Source organism: Eurosta solidaginis, chromosome X, assembly GCF_040869045.1.
Source record: "Eurosta solidaginis isolate ZX-2024a chromosome X, ASM4086904v1, whole genome shotgun sequence".
Taxonomy (NCBI): Eukaryota; Metazoa; Arthropoda; class Insecta; order Diptera; family Tephritidae; genus Eurosta; species Eurosta solidaginis.
The window spans coordinates 61,325,834-61,347,267 of NC_090324.1; the positions used below are offsets into that span (position 1 = coordinate 61,325,834).

At 31.1% G+C, this 21,434-nt stretch overlaps 1 long non-coding RNA gene and 1 pseudogene across 1 annotated transcript in view; one reads left to right on the top strand and one right to left on the bottom strand.

Annotated features, from left to right (window-relative positions):
* The window catches only part of LOC137234568 (uncharacterized), a 158,146-nt gene that overhangs the window by 95,387 nt on the left and 41,325 nt on the right, over positions 1-21,434 (bottom strand). The gene's annotated exons all lie outside the window — the stretch shown is intronic.
* LOC137234450 (NADH-ubiquinone oxidoreductase chain 2-like) lies at positions 4,729-16,307 on the top strand (annotated as a pseudogene).

The following is a 21,434-nucleotide window of genomic DNA, read 5'->3' on the forward strand; positions in this document are numbered from 1 at the left end:
GTTGTTTTCAGGGCTCCCGTAATGCAAAGCATCGATAGTCTGCATACCCCCTATAATTTTTTGAGGTATGTTGTTTTTTGTGTGGCTTTCCACCAAACAAGAACTCCATAGTATAGAATAGGGCTTACAATCGCTGTAAAAACCCAATGAGAAAGAGAGGGCGATAGGCCCCACGTACACCCCGGCATTCTTTTACATGCATAGAGTGCCGTTGAGGCCTTCTTGACCCTCTCCTTCACGTTGAGCTTCCATGACAGCTTACTGTCTAGGTGATTCCTAGATATTTTGTGCAAGGTTTCTCCTGTAAGGTCACCGCTCCTAACTTAGGCCTGGTCCAATTTGGGACCTTGTACCTCTTTGTAAACAAGACCATATCCGTCTTCTCCGCATTGACTTTCAGCCCGACATTAGATGCCCAGGTATGAATATCCCGAAGCGCCCGATCCATCAAAGAACTAATCGTTGGAAGGCATTTTCCACTTATGACAATTGCAACGTCATCTGCGTAAGCCGTAAATTTTACGGGTCCCTCATCGAATTGCCTGAGCAGTTGGTTGATGACCAGTGTCCACAGCAGAGGTGATAGCACCCCTCCCTGCGGCGTGCCCCTGTCCACTGATTTCGTGGCCTCGTACAATCCCCATTGTGATGTAATCTTTCTGCAATTTAACATGCAGCCGATCCATCTGATTAAGGCAGGATGTACTTTAATGTAATTAAGACCATCCATAATCGCCCATTTTGCAACATTATTGAAAGCCCCGGCAATGTCCAAGAAGACTCCTAGAGCATACTCCTTATATTCCAGGGATTTCTCTATGCTTATTACCACCCTATGCAATGCGGTGTCTACCGACTTGCCTTTGGTGTACGCATGCTGTGTTGTGGAGAGCAGCTTTCCATCCACGTTGGACTTTATGTACACATCTATCAGCCTCTCAAAGGTTTTGAGCAGAAATGATGTTAAGCTAATGGGTCTATAGTCTTTGGGATACACGTGACCGATCTTCCCCGCCTTTGGTAGAAAAGCTACACGAGCAGTTCTCCAAGAGTGCGGAACATGATTCAGTCTTATGCACCCATCGAATATTATTTTAAGCCATTCCACGACCGCCCTGCCTGAGAATTGTAGCATGGCCGGGAATATACCATCTGGGCCCGGCGATTTAAACTTAGAAAACGTCTTCACTGCCCACTCGATCTTGGTATCGGTCACCAACCCCGGCACCACTAGCTCCGTGATCGAAGTGTGAGTGATGTCTGCTGGTTCTTCTAAACCGTCTCCGGATGGGAAATGTGTATCGAGAAGCACCTCAAGGGATTCCTCACTATCACGTGACCATTCCCCGTTCTCTTTCTTTATTAGTCCCTGGACTATGTTTCCCTTTGCTAGGACTTTTTTCAACCGTGCTGTTTCACTGGAGCACTCTATGTCCGTACAGAAACTTTTCCATGAGTTTCTCTTCGCCCTGGTAATTTCACGCTTGTAGATCCTCAGTAGATCCCTGTACTCGTCCCGACACGCTTCGCTTTCCGCGGTCTTTGCGAGTTTAAACATTTCTTTTACCTGTCTTCTTAGAAGACTCAGCTCATTGCTCCACCATGGCGGCTTTGCTTTTCCTCTGAATCTTCTTAGAGGGCAAGCTTTGTTATACGCAGTCATAAGCGTCCTTGTTAGGAATTCATTCGACTCCTCCAGTTCCTCTACATTAGCAACCTCTTTGGGTTATCCCAGTTTCGTTTCTACATGTTTCTGGAATTTAGTCCAATTCGTTGCCCTAGGGTTTCTAAAGGTTCCTCCCTTCTCTACCCTCTTTAGTGGGATGCTGAAGCTTATATACACATGGTCGGAGAAGGATGGTCTATCGAGAACCATCCAATCATACCTTGATATATCACGCTCGGAGCTCAATGTAATATCCAGAACATTGCTGGATGTTGGACCAATGTATGTAGGAACATTTCCCCTGTTGGCTATCTGCAAATTGGTTTGCAGGATGTAACAAAATAGAGATTCGCCTCTCTCGTTCGTATCTGCTCCTCCCCACGCATTGTGGTGCGCATTTGCATCTGCGCCTATGACCAACCGCCCTTTGCGCCCTTCCTCCTGTACTAGCCTTTTGCACTCCATCGGTGGAACCTCCGCAGCATGGGCCATGTAGCAGGACGCCAGGATAAATGCCTGCTTATTCTTTTGCTCAACGGCCACCGCTACGAGATCCTCGGTGGTGTAATTAGGCAGCATATATGAATGCAGCTGTTTCCTTACCATTACTACAGCTCGCAGCCGTCCTTCCGTTTGTGCGTAGTAAACGCCAAACCCGCGCGCGCTAAGTCCAGAAACCTTTCCTCCCGATGAGAGCCACGGCTCCTGGATCAGCGCCACGTCAAACGAACCCTCCTCAAGGGTTAGGAGGAGTTCGCTCGACGCCACTTTACTGTGTTGGAGGTTTATCTGTAGGACTCGCAGTACCACTGGGCTGTTTGTCCCCCTCCAGCACCTTCGTCTTGACGTCGTCGTCCTCCTCTTGCCCTTTTGGTTTAGAGTATTCGAGGCCCCCTTCAGCCCCTCGTGAATGTTGTGCCGTGTGTTCCTCTGTGCGAGTCACAGCACCATTTAGCGGTTGGTCCTCTTCTAGCACGTTCGTGGTGACGTCGGGGACCTCCACCTGTCTTTTTTCCCTTAGGCTTCTGAGGTCCTTTTCGACTTCGCCCACTTCCAGCGATTTGGATTTTTATCCTCGGGACTTCTTTTCCTGAGTCGCATGTAAATTTTGCCAGTGCCAAAGGACATTTTGCCAAGCTGCGTGTACAGAATATCCTCCGACTGCTTTTATATTTGGAAGATGTAGAACTGACCATCCTCGGTAGGCCGAGATACAGTAAGTACCTTCCAATCCTGTGTCGGTATGTTCGGATTCTGATGCTGCAGAAGTCGCAGTGTATCCTCCGACTTCATCACGCATGGTATCCATACCTTAACTTTTGGTACCGTGGGGATTTGCGCTTTATCCACCACCTCAAACCGCGCGTTCGTGCCTTGCCTTTGGAGGTTTGGAACGACTTCCTCCAGCCACCGCAAGCTCGCGATGTTGTCGCACGCTATCATCTTCACACCATTATACCATCCCCCCGAATCAAAGGTTGGAAGGGGCTTACTTGGTTGTTCCCGCATCATCTTAAGCATTAAGCTAATAAGCTCCCTTTCCACAGATCTCCACCTTTCAGTAGTCATTTGTCCGAACGGACTGCTACGATCAACCAGTGCCACAGTCAGTGACTGCTTTGCCACATCACTCATCTTCTCGGGAAAAGCAGGAGTCTTAGTGTTATCTCCCTTTAGAACCTCCGAGAACACCGGAGTCTTCGCGTTAACTCCCTTTAGCGCCTCCGAGAAAGCCGGAGTCTTAGCGTTATCTCCCTTTGGCTTATCTCCTACTTTCGTAGTTGGAACTTCCCTCTGACTGGCAGCTTTCGAGGTAGTTGCTACCTCGCTATTGGAACCCATCTGTCTTACAGCTTTGGGCCTACTTGTCTTGTCTATGCGACTGCCCTGCCTCGCGGCTCTAGGACTGGGTCCTTTCTGCCTCTTGAAAGCAGGCTTGTCGCCTTCTGCCGAACGTTGCCTCGTCATTCTGCCATTCGACGCTTCTTCCTCCTCGTACCGGTTGCAGAACCGAGGGTTTCTCGCAGCAAACCTTTTGAACTGCCTTCGACCTACTTCTACCGCTTCATGGGCCCATTCCAAGCGCTCGATCTCCACTTCTGTTGGGTCGACCACTGCTCCGAAGCGTTGTACAATTCTTAGTGCTGCACGGTACTGCGAGAGAGCTCTTTTACTTCCTCTGCTCCGTACCCTTCTCCACTCTTCTACTCCGTTTTCATTTGTGCGCTTCTCCAACACGGAGTTCATTGAATCAGCACTACTCTCGCTCCCCGAGTCCGACGCATCGCTTAATTCGTATTTGTCGTCCTTGGATTGCGACTCAGTCCTCCTCTTTACATCCTCCTTATTACATTCAGGTAATGAGTTGTTCATCTTGGTCGTACGACCACCTGCCCGACAAGGCGGGCTCAGCGGTCCAGTATTATATACGGGGAAAGAACCGTCCGCCACAGCAGCGCTCCTTACTGCGGTAAGGCCATAAATACTTCCCGAGATGGCCTGGTATCGGGAAGGCTCCGTTCGAATACAGCCGAATTTATCCCCTGGCTGCAAATCGTCCAATAGGCACGGTCCGCATAACACCCTGGATTAGGGGGTTGGCAGTTCTTGGTCACCGACATCCCGCCGCCCTCCTATGAGGCGAAACGGCGTAGATGTCAGTCCTAAACAGCTCCGCCTCATAGTCGGGCGCTATGGAGTTCGGCTAAGCCCTCACACCAACGACAAGGTGCCTACCCTAGTGAGGGGAATCAGCGCATAATGGTAATAAAATAAATACAAAAGCAAAAAGTCATGTAAAGTCAAATGAGTTCAAGGGTAAATGCTTTAGTTGTGGCATGCGTGGCCATACGGCTTCACAATGCAAAAGAAAGGGCAAACAACAATATGATCGTGAAGATAAACAAAGTTCTAAAATTAACGAGCTTTCTTACGCTGTATATGCTGCTGCTGTGGGGGATGAACGAAGTAAATACAATTGGTGTGTCGACAGTGGTGCAACGACACATATGTGTTGCGACAAGAATATGTTCGTGTCATTCATCGAAAAACGAGAAAAAGTTATGTTAGCAGCAGATAATTTCACTTACTCACAAGGTATAGGTACGGTCAAAATAAAAACAAATGAATGTGAAATAGAGCTACGTGATGTATTGTTTGTGCCTTCACTGAAAATGAACTTTTATTCTGTTAACAAAGCTGTGCAGCATAAATATACAGTGGTATTCAAAAACTATGTTGTGGAAGTAAAAAATTCTATAGGGTTAACATTGCTTAGAGCTAGATTACAAAATGATTTGTTTATATTCAATGCGCAAATACAAGGTTCAAAAATTTATTTAAATAATTTAAAGTGGCATAATCGATATGGTCATATAAACTTCGAAAGTTTAAAGAAAATTGCCGACAAAGGTTTAGTGCGAGGTATGGACACAAAAGATGTGAAAACAAAAACAAATTGTGACACATGCAACAAAGCAAAATTAAGTGCAATGCCTTTTCCGAAAAAATTTGAAATTGAGTCAAAAGAAATATTAGAGCTTGTGCATACAGATGTATGTGGACCCATAAACGTAAAATCAGTAGGTGGTGCACGATACTTTCTCACATTTATTGACGATTTCTCGAGAATGATTTTTGTTTATTGTATTAAAGAAAAGAGCGAAGTATTTGAAAAGTTTCAATTATTCAAAAATATGGTCGAATGTGAAACTCAGAAGAAAATTAAAAAGCTCCGAAGTGACAATGGTACGGAGTACATAAACAATAAATTTACCGATTTTTTAAATGAGTGCGGAATTAAAAGGCAGTTAACTGTGCCATATACTCCCCAGCAAAATGGAGTGGCAGAGAGAGTTAACCGCACAATTGTAGAAATGGCTAGAAGTTTGCTGGTGCATGCAAATATAGAACAAGAATTGTGGGGTGAAGCTATACACACAGCTGTATATTTACGTAATCGCGCACCTACAAAATTACTTAGAGATTGCACTCCTTATGAGATTTGGTACAACAAAAAGCCGTCGGTAAAACATTTCAGGGTTTTTGGTTCGCGCGCATTCGCGTTAAATAAAACGCAGCGTGGTAAATTCAGCGCAAAGTTCAAAGAGTATTTGTTCGTCGGATATTCTGAGGTTGCAAAAGCTTATCGCTTGTATGATAAGGAAACGAGGCAAATTTGTGTAAGACGTGACGTAAAATTTTTAGAAGATGAAGACAACTTAGCTGTGCGCGAAGATGACACCAAAAACAGAGATGAAAATGACATTGCTACAATTTTTGTAAAAATCGACGATCGTAAACCTGTTGAAGAAGAGCGGAAAGAAGATGAAGAGTTTGAAAGTTGCACCGAAGACGAAACAGAGGTAGAAGAGGCAAATGTAGGCAATGTTGCAGAGAATGGAATCGTTTCGAATGAAATGCAAATAATTGGTGAGTCTCATAGAAATGGAAACGAATCACGTCGCGGTCGAGGTAGGCCAAAAATTATTCACACTGGTCAAGTAGGGCGTCCCAAAAAAGAGTATCAGATGCTAAATTATCTACAATATGGTGAAGATGTAGACACGCCTCGATCGGTCAAAGAAGCATTGTCAAGCAAATACTCCTTTGAGTGGAAGAAATCAATGGAAGAAGAATATTCGGCGCTTCTTGCTAACAATACTTGGTCAGCAGTAGATCTGCCTTATGGTCAAAAAGCGATTGGATCGAAGTGGGTTTTTCGAATAAAACGTGATTCAGATGGCAATATTCAAAAGTTCAAGTCGAGACTAGTAGCAAAAGGCTGCAGTCAGCAGCTGGGTTTAAATTACTGGGAAACTTTTTCGCCTGTAATACGATATGAAACAATTCGTATGCTACTTGCTATTGCCGTTGAGAAAGAGCTTCACTTACATCAGATCGATATTTCCAATGCATATCTCAATACTAAGCTTACGGAAGAAATTTACCTTAAACAACCAGAAGAATTTGTAGACAATAAAAATCCTAATAAAGTTTTAAAGCTAAATAAAGCCATTTACGGCTTAAAGCAGTCTGGGCGACACTGGAATAGTACTCTTGATGTAGCATTGAAAGATATGGGTTTCAGCCCATGCAAAAGCGAACCGTGTTTGTATGTCAAACAATACAATGGCAGTTATAGTTACATTGCCGTTTATGTCGACGATCTTATCTTAGCATGTCCAAGCGAGAAAGAGATTGCGAGCATTAAAAAATCATTATCGTCTAAATTTCAACTACACGATAGCGGGGCAATGACATTTTTTCTTGGCTTCGAAATAGAACGTCAGGGTAAGACAGGTGCGATTTCTGTGTGTCAGAAGAACTATATAAACGAGTTATTGAGTATGTATGGTGTGACATCATGTCGTCCGGTAAGCACACCTCTAGATCCTGGTTTTCAAGTAAGCTGCAGAAATGACAAGTGCACTAAAATAGACGCAACAAGCTATCAATCGTTAATTGGATCTTTAATGTACTTGGCCATTTCAACGCGGCCAGACATTATGCACGCAGTAAGTTTATTAGCACAAAGAAACCAAGAACCCCACACCGAACATGAGGCTGGTGCAAAACATGTCCTACGATACTTATCAAAAACCATCAATTTAAAGTTACACTACTGCAAAAATGGTAAACCGGTAGAAGGCTATGCGGATGCGGATTGGGCGAGTAACGATTTAGATAGGAAGTCATACACCGGTTATTCGTTCTTTTTGGCGGGTAGCGCCTTTTCCTGGCAAGCAAAGAAGCAAGATGTAGTCGCATTGAGCAGCACAGAGGCTGAGTACATCGCTTTAAGTACGGCAGCAAAAGAGGCTGTATATCTGCGGCGCTTACTTAAAGAAGTTGGTTTTATTCACGACATCGGTCCTGTTAAGTTAAAAGGCGACAACATGAGCGCAATTCAAATTTCAAAGAACCCTGTGTTCCACAAGCGAACCAAGCACATAGATTTGAAATATCATTATATCCGAGAAGTTGTCGAACAAAAAATAATAGAATTAGAGTACGTCTCCACAAATGAAAATGTTTCTGATATTTTTACAAAAAATCTGCAAAAACAGAAACATGTAAAATTTGTTCAAATGCTTGGTCTTAAAAATTAACTGAAGAAATATTTAACTTAAGAAAGAGTGTTGAAATAATAACTTGCAGTTTTAAGTTCAATATTTCCTATTGAGAACATATTTCTAATAATTAGAATGAATAAGACATATTACATATATTGATGAGTTAACTATATGTACACATGAATTTTATCTTTTAGTCCTCATTAAATCGTTGAACTAAGAAGTGCTTTTCTTTTATTGTACCGGACATTCACGCAAGTATACAAATCCCCTTCCAAATTCCTACCAACAAAATTTAATAAATTATTAACTCTTATAAAATCGAGATCAATATTTTTAATATCAATTATTTAATAAACCCTGATACACAAGGTACAAAAAATAAATTTTTCTTATAAAATAAAAATTTTTCAAATTATATCAATAATCTTTCACAATACAAATAAACTATAATTAAATTTATTTTTTCATTAAAAATTACTAAAACACTAATTTTTATAATTACTTTTAATATAAATTAAACAAATAATAATAATATAAATAAATAAATCATAAAATAAATAAATAAATAAATATTAAATTCAATTTATATTGATTTGCACAAAAATCTCTTCAATGTAAATGAAATACTTTACTTTATAAGCTTTAAATTGTCATTCTAGATACACCTTCCGATACATCTACTATGTTACGACTTATCTTATTTTAGAATAAGAGCGAGGGGCGATATGTACATATTTTAGAGCTAAAGTCAAATTTTTTATATTTAAAATTTTACTACCAAATCCAATTTCATTAAACATTTAAAATTTAAATTCATTTAAATAATTTTATTGTAACCCATTTCTACTTAAATATAAGCTACACCTTGATCTGATATAAATTTAAATACAAATTATTGAAAATTATTATTCTAAGAAAATATTCTAATAACGACGGTATATAAACTGAAAACTAATTTAAGTGAGTTACATCGTGGATTATCAATTATAGAACAGGTTCCTCTGAATAGACTAAAATACCGCCAAATTTTTTAAGTTTCAAGAACATAACTAATACTACCTTAATGAAAAATAATTACATTTTTTATAATAGGGTATCTAATCCTAGTTTAATAATAAAATTTTTAAGACTAAATAAAATCAATTTAAAAACTATTATAAATTTAAAATTTCACTTAATAAATTTATATATATATTTAATTTATATCTTACATCGAAAAATTTTTACTTGTATTATTTGTATAACCGCGGATGCTGGCACAAATTTAACCAATACTAAATAAAATTACTAATTCCAATTTTAATTGATTAATAAAACTAATTTTTTTTTTTTTTTTTTTTTTTTTTTTTTTTTTTTTTGTTACGTGGAAGGAGGAAATGCTTTATGCACTAACCGGGTTGTTAAGCCTCGGTGCTACTCTCTGTAGCAGCGAGCCTCTCCGAGTGTAGGACTCCCTTTCTTTTTCTTTATGGTTTACCCACTAAAACCTAACCTCCCACGGCCCCCGCATTTTCCGCACCTGGGACCGCGTTTAGCATAACTTCGGGCACGGAAGCGCGCTACGTGAGCTCTTTGGCTACTCTCACGTTATTGGGCTAAGCAACCATCTTGCCGTTTAGCGAGGAGAATAGTCCTTGCATATCTGCTGACCATGTCCCATCTGTCATTTCCGCAGGTCATTTTATTGATGACACTGCCCGGGGATAGGCCACCTAGTGTTACTTCCACTCTTCTTCGTTGCTGTGCGAAGTGATCGCATTCGAAAAAGGTGTGGCGTACGTCGTCTATGAGCCCACAGTATAAGCAATTCGGATTTTCAACCATGCCCATCCTGTGGAGGTATTCCCGGAAGTAGCCGTGGCCACTTAAAAACTGTGTCAGGTAGAAGTCGACCTCTCCATGTGGCCGTTCTAACCATGGCTCCAGCTCGGGAATCAGTTCCCTGGTCCACTTGCCTGCAGTGCTGCAGCTCCATTGCTGTTGCCAGCGTCGGATAGAATCTTTTCGCGCCTGCGCGGCAGCAACATCTCTACGTACTTCTCCTCGGAGGTGGTAAATTGATTTCCTCTCCTCAGCGAGAAGATGTATCGGTACGGTTCCCGCAATAACAAGAACTGCGTCTGCGGATACCATGCGGTAAGCTGAGGCAATTCGTAGCGCTCCTCTGCGTTGGATAGAAGTAATAGCTGCTCGATACTTTCGGAATTTCATTGCATCCGCCCAAATCTCTGCACCGTACAAGAGTATAGAATCCGAAGCGGAAGCAAGCAACTTTCTTATACATGGCCTTGGCCCGCCTGTGTTTGCCATTAATCGACTTAAGTATCCTATGGTCCGTGCAATTTTCTCACAGGCTCCTTGAAAGTGTTCCGAGAAGGTTAGTTTGCTATCTATCCTCACCCCAAGGTATTTCGTGGAGCTGCGTGTTTGTACTTGTTGTTCTCCAACCATCATATTCGTAATGGTGGGAATTCGTCTCTTCGTGAGGATTACGATCTCAGTTTTCGCTGTCGCGAGCTGAAGTCCATGGTCACTCATCCATCTATTTACACTGCGCATTACTTGGTTTAATTTAAGCTGCGCCAGCTCGCAGTTCCGTGCTGTAATTACGGCAGCCACGTCGTCTGCGAAAGCGACAAGAAAAGCACTATCTGGCATGTGCAAACGAAGGAGGCTGTCATACGAAGCATTCCAGAGGTCGGGACCTAACACCGATCCCTGGGCCGCTCCGCCTGTTATCCTCACCTTTCTCTGACCTTGGTTTGTTTCGTACGTGAGCCAGCGATCTTTTAGGTAGTCCCCTAATATGGCTAGTAGATAAGGAGGTACCTTGAAAGAGTGTTTCAGCGCATCGAGCATATCGTCCCACCTGACGGAATTGAAGGCATTTTTCACGTCCAGCGTGACCAGTAAGACAACCGGCCTAACTTGGTGGCACGCGGTTTCGGCTTTCCTTACCGCATTTATAACCTCGGCTATGGCATCTATTGTGGAGTGACCTTTCCGGAACCCATGCTGCCGATGGGACAGACCACCTCCATCGTCAATGGCTGCTATCAGCCGTTGTTTAAGGAGGCTTTCCATCATTTTCCCGGCCGTGTCGAGCATGCATAATGGTCGGAAAGACGACGGGGAGTTCGGGTCTCCCTTGCCTTTCGGGATTAGCACGAGGTGCGCTGTCTTCCACCTTGTAGGAAAGATCCTGGCTTAATAAAACTAATTACTGATTAATAAAACTAATTACTGAGAATAAAATTTAAATTATTAATTATTAAAATAAATAATAATACACACAAAAATTTACATATAAAATAAATTTCTAATAAAAAATAAGCTAAAAAAAAACTTTATATTAAAAATAAATTTATAAAAAAATATAAAAATAAATAATAAATATTAAATTCAAATAATAAAAACAATTAATTTTAATAATAAAAATATAAATTATAGAAATGATTAATAATTCAAAATTTTTAATATTATAAATTAACTAATTATTATCAAATTAATAATTTAATATAGTAATTTACCCCCCTAAAAATTTTTTCATAAATTAATTTAATAATATAAAATACAAAATAATATAAAAGTGATTAATAATTAAAAATTTTTAATAAAAATCAATTTCATAATAAAATATAAAATAAAAACGACTAATAATTCTAGAATCTAAACTATTTTTTTTTCTAACAAAATAAAATAATTTATTTAAATTTTTAAAATTCATATTTTATATAGATAAATAACTATATAAAATAATTTAAATTCAATTTTCATTTATAAATTATTTTCAATTTTATACTCTAATACTTAACCTCAATATTTAATATAAATTATCACAGAAATGATTAATAATTTAAAATTTTTAATAAAAATCAATTTCATAATAAAATATAAAATAAAAACGACTAATAATTCTAGAATCTAAAATATTTTTTTCTAACAAAATAAAATAATTTATTTCAATTTTTAAAATCAGTTAATACTAATAAATATATTAAATAATTTAAATTAAATCTTCATTATTAAATTATTTTAAATTTAATATTCTAATAATTAACCTCTCATATTTTTAAATATAAATTATTATAGAAATATGATTTATAATTTAAAATTTTTAATAAAAATCAATTTCATAATAGGATATAAAATAAAAACGATTATTAATTCTAGAATCTAAAATATTTTTTTCTAACAAAATAAAATTTATTTCAATTTTTAAAATTTATATTTATTACTAATAAATATAAACTTACTATATTAAATAATTTAAATTAAATTTTAATTCATAAATTATTTAAAATTTATATTAACATTTAACTCCTCATATTTATAAAATATTAAATATTATAAAAATAATTAATAATTTTTAAATTTTTAATAAAATAAATAATTAACAACTAACCCCTAATTAGCTATTAATTAATATTCAATAAAATAAATAAAATTATTAAAAACAATAAATATAAAATTTTTAATAAATTAAATAATTTATAATTATTAAATAAAATCAAAAATAATTAATAATTTTAAAAATTTTAATAAAAATCAATTTTATAATAAAAAATTAAATAGAAATGATTAATAATTTAAATCCAATTTTTTTTTAACAAAATAAAATAATTTAATTTCAATTTTTAATATTATCATTTAATATTAATAAATAACTATATTTAATAATTAAAATTATATTTTTATTAATAAATTATTTTTAAATAAATATTTAAATATAGTAATTAACCTCCCTAAAAATTGTTTCATAAATTCATTTTGTAATAAAAATGTAATTATGAAAATAATAATTTTAAAATTTTTAATAAAATAAATAATTAATAACTAACCCCTAATTAATTATTAATTAATATTCAATAAAATAAAATAAAATTATCAAAAATAATCAATAAATAAAAAATTTTAAAATTGTGAAAATTTAATTATTAATAAATATTTAAACAAATAATTTTAAAAAATAATTAATAATTTAAGATTTTTAATAAATTATTAATAATTAACCCCTAATTAATTATTAAATAAAATTTAAAATAATCAATAATTATAAAATTTTTAATAAAAATCAATTTCATAATAAAATATTAAACAAAAATAATCAATAATTTTAAAATCTAGAATTATTTTCTTTTAATAAAATAAAATAATTTAATTTCAATTTTGAATATTATTATTTAATATTAATAGATAATTATATTTAATAACTAAAATTATATTTTTATTAATAAATTATTTTTAAATAAATATTTAAATATAGTAATTAACCTCCCTAAAAATTTTTTCATAAATTCATTTTGTAATAAAAATGTAAATATTATGAAAATAATAATTTTAAATTTTTTTAGTAAAATAAATAATTAATAACTAACCCCTAATTAATTATTAATTAATATTCAATAAAATAAAATAAAATTATCAAAAATAATCAATAAATAAAAAATTTTAAAATTGTGAAAATTTAATTATTAATAAATATTTAAACAAATAATTTTAAAAAATAATTAATAATTTAAGATTTTTAATAAATTATTAATAATTAACCCCTAATTAATTATTAAATAAAATTTAAAATAATCAATAATTATAAAATTTTTAATAAAAATCAATTTCATAATAAAATATTAAACAAAAATAATCAATAATTTTAAAATCTAGAATTATTTTCTTTTAATAAAATAAAATAATTTAATTTCAATTTTGAATATTATTATTTAATATTAATAGATAATTATATTTAATAACTAAAATTATATTTTTATTAATAAATTATTTTTAAATAAATATTTAAATATAGTAATTAACCTCCCTAAAAATTTTTTCATAAATTCATTTTGTAATAAAAATGTAAATATTATGAAAATAATAATTTTAAATTTTTTTAGTAAAATAAATAATTAATAACTAACCCCTAATTAATTATTAATTAATATTCTATAAAATAAAATAAAATTATCAAAAATAATCAATAAATAAAAAATTTTAAAATTGTAAAAATTTAATTATTAATAAATATTTAAACAAATAATTTTAAAAAATAATTAATAATTTAAGATTTTTAATAAATGATTAATAACTAACCCCTAATTAATTATTAAATAAAATTAAAAATAATCAATAATTTAAAATTTTTAATAAAAATCAAATTCATAATAAAATATTAAATAAAAATAACCAATAATTTTAAAATTTTTTATTTATTTTTTATAAAATAAAATAATTTAATTTTCAATTTTTAAAAATCAATACTTAATATTAATAAATAATAAAATATAGTATATAAAATTTACATTTATTAAGCAATAAAATTTAAATAAAATATAAAATTATAAATAATAAATTTTAAAATTACCAAGTTCCACAATTTTAAAGACAAATAATTTAAAAATTTTTAATTTTTAACAAAATTTCAATTTTTACAATATTAAAAATTTTAAATTATTAATCATTTCTATAATTTTTTTTTATTGCAAAAAATTTCGAAATTTTTAAAAAAATTTTTAAAATTTTGTTATTGATTAATTTTCTTTATACCAAAATAGACACTTTTCATTCAATTATTTTATATACATGACATTTTATTTTAAAATTATGTTTCATTCATTATAATTTATAGATATACTATAAAGATCAATAAATATCTATATATATATAAATATTTAATATATTAATAGATGCATACTAATCTTGTCCAAAAAAACCCTAAAATTTAAAAATAGAGATTAGTATATTAAAATTTGATTATTAATATTATAATCTATTATTAGAAATTTTAATAAATCTAAATATTAAATATAAATAAACGATATACATCTATATATCTATATTAGAGTTGTGATTTTAACTCTCATACCTATCTATATTAGAATTTTTTATTACTTAAATGAAGTTAAAAGCAGTAATTTTTCAAACACTAATTTTAATTATTTAATATATTACATATTTAAAATTAATTTTTCATAATTTTTTCTAAACTATTAATATAAAAAAAAAAAAAACTTATTTATTTTATAATGAAATTTAATCTTTAATTTTAAAAAAGATAATTTTGCATTCTAAAAATACAATAGAAACCCGTCTATTTTAAATTAATGAATTGCCTGAAAAAAGGGTTATCTTGATAGGATAAATAATGTAATTTTATTACATTCATTATATTTAATGGAATTAAACCATTCCTAAAAGTATCAAAAACTTATGTGCATCTTACACTAAAATATAAAAAGATAAGCTAATAAAGCTACTGGGTTCATACCCCATTTATAAAGGTTATAAATCCTTTTCTTTTTAATTATTAATAATTCTGCAAAAATTATATTCGTTTCAATATTACTAATAAGAACAATAATCACAATTTCATCAAATTCTTGATTAAGAGCTTGAATAGGTTTAGAGATTAATTTATTATCTTTTATCCCCCTAATAAGAGATAGTAACAATAATAATCTAATATCTACAGAAGCTTCTCTAAAATATTTTTTAATTCAAACAATTGCATCAGCAATTCTATTATTTTGTATTATTATAATATACATAAATACTTTATTGATACAAAATGATTATTTATTTAGTAAATGGATTTTAATTTCTTCTTTATTATTAAAAAGAGGTACTGCTCCTTTCCATTTTTGATTTCCAACAGTCATAGAAGGATTATCATGAAATAATAATTTAATTTTAATAACATGACAAAAAATTGCCCCTATAATATTAATTTCTTATTTAATTAATATTAATTTTATAAATGTTGTTATTATTATATCAATTATTATTGGTTCTTTAGGAGGATTAAATCAAACTTCATTACGAAAATTAATAGCCTTTTCATCTATTACCCATTTAGGAAGAATACTAGCAGCAATACAAATTAATGAAATATTATGAATGACATATTTTTGATTTTATTCATTTTTATCATTTAGTATAATTTTCTTATTCAAAAATTTTGAAATTTATCATATTAATCAACTATTCAATTCATTTTTCAATTTAAAAATTTTAAAATTTATTTTATTATTAAATTTACTATCTTTAGGAGGATTATCACCATTTATTGGATTCTTACCAAAATGATTAGTAATTCAACATTTAATTATAAATAATCAATACTTATTGACAACAATTATAGTAACAATATCATTAATTACATTATTTTTTTATTTACGATTGTGTTTTTCTACATTCACATTAAACTATTATGAGAATAATTGAATATTTTCAATAAAATCAAATAATTTTTTTATTAAATGAATATTAATAATTTCTTTTATTTTAACATTTAGTTTAATTACAATTTCTATTGTCCATCCACTATTCTACTAATATTTGAAGGTTTTAAGTTAAAAAAACTAATAGCCTTCAAAGCTATAAATATTAGTAGAACCTTTTAAGCCTTAGTAATCTAATTACTCCTTTAGATTTGCAATCTAATGTCATTATTGACTATAAAACTAAATTTAATTAAAAAGAAATATTCTTATAAATAGATTTACAATCTACCGCCTAAAATTCAGCCATTTAATTACACCATTGAATATACCATAAATAAATCGCACTTAGTCGCGACAATGGTTATTTTCAACAAATCATAAAGATATCGGAACATTATATTTTATTTTTGGAGCTTGAGCAGGAATAGTTGGAACTTCATTAAGAATTATTATTCGAGCTGAATTAGGTCATCCAGGTAACTTAATTGGGAATGATCAAATTTATAATGTAATTGTTACATCTCATGCTTTTGTGATAATTTTCTTTATAGTTATACCAATCATAATTGGAGGATTTGGAAATTGACTAGTACCCCTTATACTAGGAGCTCCTGACATAGCATTCCCTCGAATAAACAATATAAGTTTTTGATTATTGCCCCCGTCCCTTACATTATTACTCATCAGCAATATAGTAGAAACTGGGGCTGGAACAGGTTGAACAATTTACCCTCCTCTTTCATCTACTATTGCACATAGAGGAGCATCTGTTGACTTAGCTATTTTTTCTTTACATTTAGCCGGAATCTCTTCTATTTTAGGAGCAGTAAATTTTATTACTACTGTTATTAATATACGATCAACAGGTATTACATTTGATCAAATATCTTTATTTGTATGAGCAGTAATATTAACTGCTCTTTTACTTTTATTATCCCTACCAGTTCTAGCAGGAGCTATTACTATATTATTAACAGAACGAAATTTAAATACATCATTTTTTGACCCAGCAGGTGGTGGAGATCCTATTTTATATCAACATTTATTTTGATTTTTTGGTCATCCAGAAGTTTATATTTTAATTTTACCTGGATTTGGAATAATTTCTCATATTATTAGACAAGAATCAAGAAAAAAAGAAACTTTTGGTTCTTTAGGAATAATTTATGCTATAATAGCAATTGGATTATTAGGATTTATTGTATGAGCTCATCACATATTTACAGTAGGAATAGATGTAGACACACGAGCTTATTTCACTTCAGCATCTATGATTATTGCTGTCCCTACAGGTATCAAAATTTTTAGCTGATTAGCAACATTACATGGAACTCAATTAACATATTCTCCAACAATACTTTGATCTTTAGGATTTGTATTCTTATTTACCGTAGGAGGATTAACAGGAGTAGTACTAGCTAATTCATCAATTGACATTATTCTACATGACACTTATTACGTAGTTGCACATTTCCATTATGTTTTATCTATAGGAGCAGTTTTTGCTATTATAGCTGGACTCATCCATTGATACCCTTTATTTACAGGATTAACTTTAAATCCTATTTGATTAAAAACTCAATTTTTAATTATATTTTTAGGTGTAAATTTAACATTCTTCCCTCAACATTTCTTAGGTTTAGCAGGAATACCACGACGATATTCAGATTATCCAGATGCTTATACTACATGAAATATCACTTCCACGGTTGGTTCATCTATTTCATTAATAGGAATCTTAATATTTTTATTATTATTTGAGAAAGTATAATTTCTAACCGAATAGTTTTATATCCTATACAATTTAGATCTTCAATTGAATGATCTCAAAATACTCCCCCATCAGAACATAGATACTCTGAATTACCTTTATTAACTAATTTCTAATATGGCAGATTAGTGCAATGGATTTAAGCTTCATATATAAAGATTTTACTTTTATTAGAAATTAAATGACAACATGAGCCACTTTTAGACTTCAAGATAGTGCATCACCTTTAATAGAACAATTGACTTTTTTTCATGATCATACATTAATAATTTTAATTATAATTACAATATTAGTCAGTTATTTAATATTTATATTATTCTTTAATAAATATACAAATCGAAATTTATTACATGGGCAAACTATTGAAATAATTTGAACGATTCTCCCAACAATTATATTATTATTTATTGCTTTCCCATCACTTCGATTATTATATTTATTAGATGAAATTAATGAACCATCAATAGCATTAAAAACTATTGGTCATCAATGATATTGAAAATATGAATATTGAGATTTTTTAAATATTGAATTTGATTCTTATATAATCCCAACAAATGAAATGATTAATAAAAATTTTCGATTATTAGATGTAGATAATCGAGTAGTTTTACCTATAAATTCACAAATTCGAATTTTAGTTTCAGCAGCAGATGTTATTCATTCATGAACTATTCCTGCTCTTGGTGTAAAAATTGATAGAACACCAGGACGATTAAACCAAACTAATTTTATAATTAACCGACCTGGGTTATTTTTTGGACAATGTTCTGAAATTTGTGGAACTAATCATAGTTTTATACCTATTGTAATTGAAAGAATTCCTATAAAAAATTTTATTAAATGAATTAATAATAATAATTCATCATTAGATGACTGAAAGCAAGTATTGGTTTCTTAAACCACTTAATAGTAAATTAGCAATTACTTCTAACGAATTTTATAATAAAATTATATCATAACAAAAAAATTAGTTAAATTTATAACATTAGTATGTCAAACTAAAATTATTAATTATTTTAATTAATATTTTTTAATTCCACAAATAGCCCCTATTAGATGATTAATATTATTTTTTATATTTTCAATAACATGTATTATATTTAGAATTATTAATTATTATTCATTAATTAATCAAACATCTAAGTCTAATTATTTTAAAAATAAAATAATTAATTCATTCAACTGAAAATGATAACTAATTTATTTTCTGTATTTGATCCTTCATCAAGAATTTTAAACTTATCATTAAATTGAATAAGTTCATTTATTGGATTATTAATTATTCCATCAACTTATTGATTTATTCCTTCTCGATGGAATATTACATGAAATTTAATCTTAATATCTTTACATAAAGAATTCAAAACTTTATTAGGACCAAAAAGTTACACAGGATCTACTTTTATCTTTATTTCATTATTTTCAATAATTTTATTAAATAATTTTATAGGATTATTCCCATATATTTTTACAAGAACTAGACACCTAATTTTTACATTAACAATAGCATTACTTTTATGAATCTGTTTTATAATCTATGGCTGAATCAATAATACTCAACATATGTTCGCTCATCTAGTCCCTCAAGGAACACCTAAAATTCTAATACCATTTATAGTTTGTATTGAAACTATTAGTAATATTATTCGACCAGGAACTTTAGCAGTACGATTAACTGCTAATATAATTGCTGGTCATTTACTATTAACTTTATTAGGTAATACAGGATCTTCTATTAATAACATAATCATAATATTATTATTAATTAGTCAAATTGCATTATTAATTCTTGAATCAGCAGTTGCAATTATTCAATCTTATGTATTTGCAGTATTAAGAACTTTATATTCTAGAGAAATCAATTAATTTATTTTATAAAATGAAAACACATGCAAATCATCCTTTTCACTTAGTAGATTTTAGCCCTTGACCTTTAACAGGAGCTATTGGAGCAATAATTTCAATATCAGGATTAGTAAAATGATTTCATCAATATGATATTTCACTATTTTTATTAGGTAATATTATTACAATTTTAACTATTTATCAATGATGACGAGATATTTCACGAGAAGGAACATTCCAAGGACTACATACATTACCTGTAACACTAGGGTTACGATGAGGAATAATTTTATTTATTTTATCAGAAATTTTATTTTTTTTATCATTTTTTTGAGCTTTTTTTCATAGTAGATTAGCCCCATCAATTGAATTAGGTGTTTTATGACCACCTTCCAAATTCCTTTATTAAATACTATTATTTTATTAACATCAGGAGTGACAATTACATGAGCTCACCATAGATTAATGGAAAATAATTATTCACAAACAACACAAGGATTATTTTTTACAATTTTATTAGGAATTTATTTTAGAATTCTTCAAGCTTATGAATATATTGAAGCCCCATTTACAATTGCAGACTCTATTTATGGGTCTACATTTTTTATAGCTACAGGATTCCATGGAATTCATGTATTAATCGGAACAACTTTTTTATTAATTTGTTTAATGCGCCACTTAAATTATCATTTTTCAAAAACCCATCATTTCGGATTTGAAGCAGCTGCTTGATATTGACATTTTGTAGATATTGTATGATTATTATTATATATCTCAATTTATTGATGAGGAAATTAATAATTTACTAATATCTATAAAATATAACCAATTAATTAATAAATCTATATAATATAATTGTATATTTGACTTCCAATCATAAAGACTTCTAATAACAGTAGTATAGATAATTTATTTAATCTTAACAATAATAATATTAATTATAATTATTACAACAATTATCATAATTATTGTATCTATTTTATCTAAGAAAACTTTAAGAGATCGAGAAAAATGCTCTCCATTCGAATGCGGATTTGATCCTAAATCATCATCACGATTACCCTTCTCTTTACGATTCTTTTTAATTACCATTATTTTTTTAATCTTCGATGTAGAAATCGTATTAATTCTACCTATAATCATAATTATTAAATTATCTAATATTTTTATATGAACTACTACTTCAATTACATTCATTTTTATTTTAATTATTGGACTTTATCATGAATGAAATCAAGGAATACTAAACTGATCAAAATAATTAAATAAGGGTTGTAGTTAAAAATAACATTTGATTTGCATTCAAAAAGTATTGGTTCTTCAATCTACCTTGAATAATGAAGCAATTTTATTGCATTTAGTTTCGACCTAATCTTAGGTAAATATTTATACCCTTATTCATAATATTAATTGAAGCCAAAAAGAGGCTAGGTGGGGGGTATATGTACCATGGGTACATGAACACTTCAGCACCAACCATACTTTCCATCTTTTCATTTAAATTTTTTTCTTTTTATGCTTTTGATTTTTCTTATTACAAATTTCATGACTCTGTAACACTCTGTATTATCTAACACTAGTCTAAACTCAACTTCCGTCCGTCTGTCAATGCTTGCATATGATTTTTGATAACAAAATACATATATCGATAATCAAGACGTCAATGATAACCATATGGGTCTTGAGCGATTTCCGGAGCTCAGCTCTTTCTTTTTCCTGAGGAACTACCGTGCGGTAAACATCTGGTGCAGAAATTTAAGTCCGGGTCGAGTGTTCAATTTTAATTTAAGCCTAGTAAGGCGTCTAAATTCGCGAGTGTTTTCGTAGGACGTTACCCACGGTAGATCGAACATACC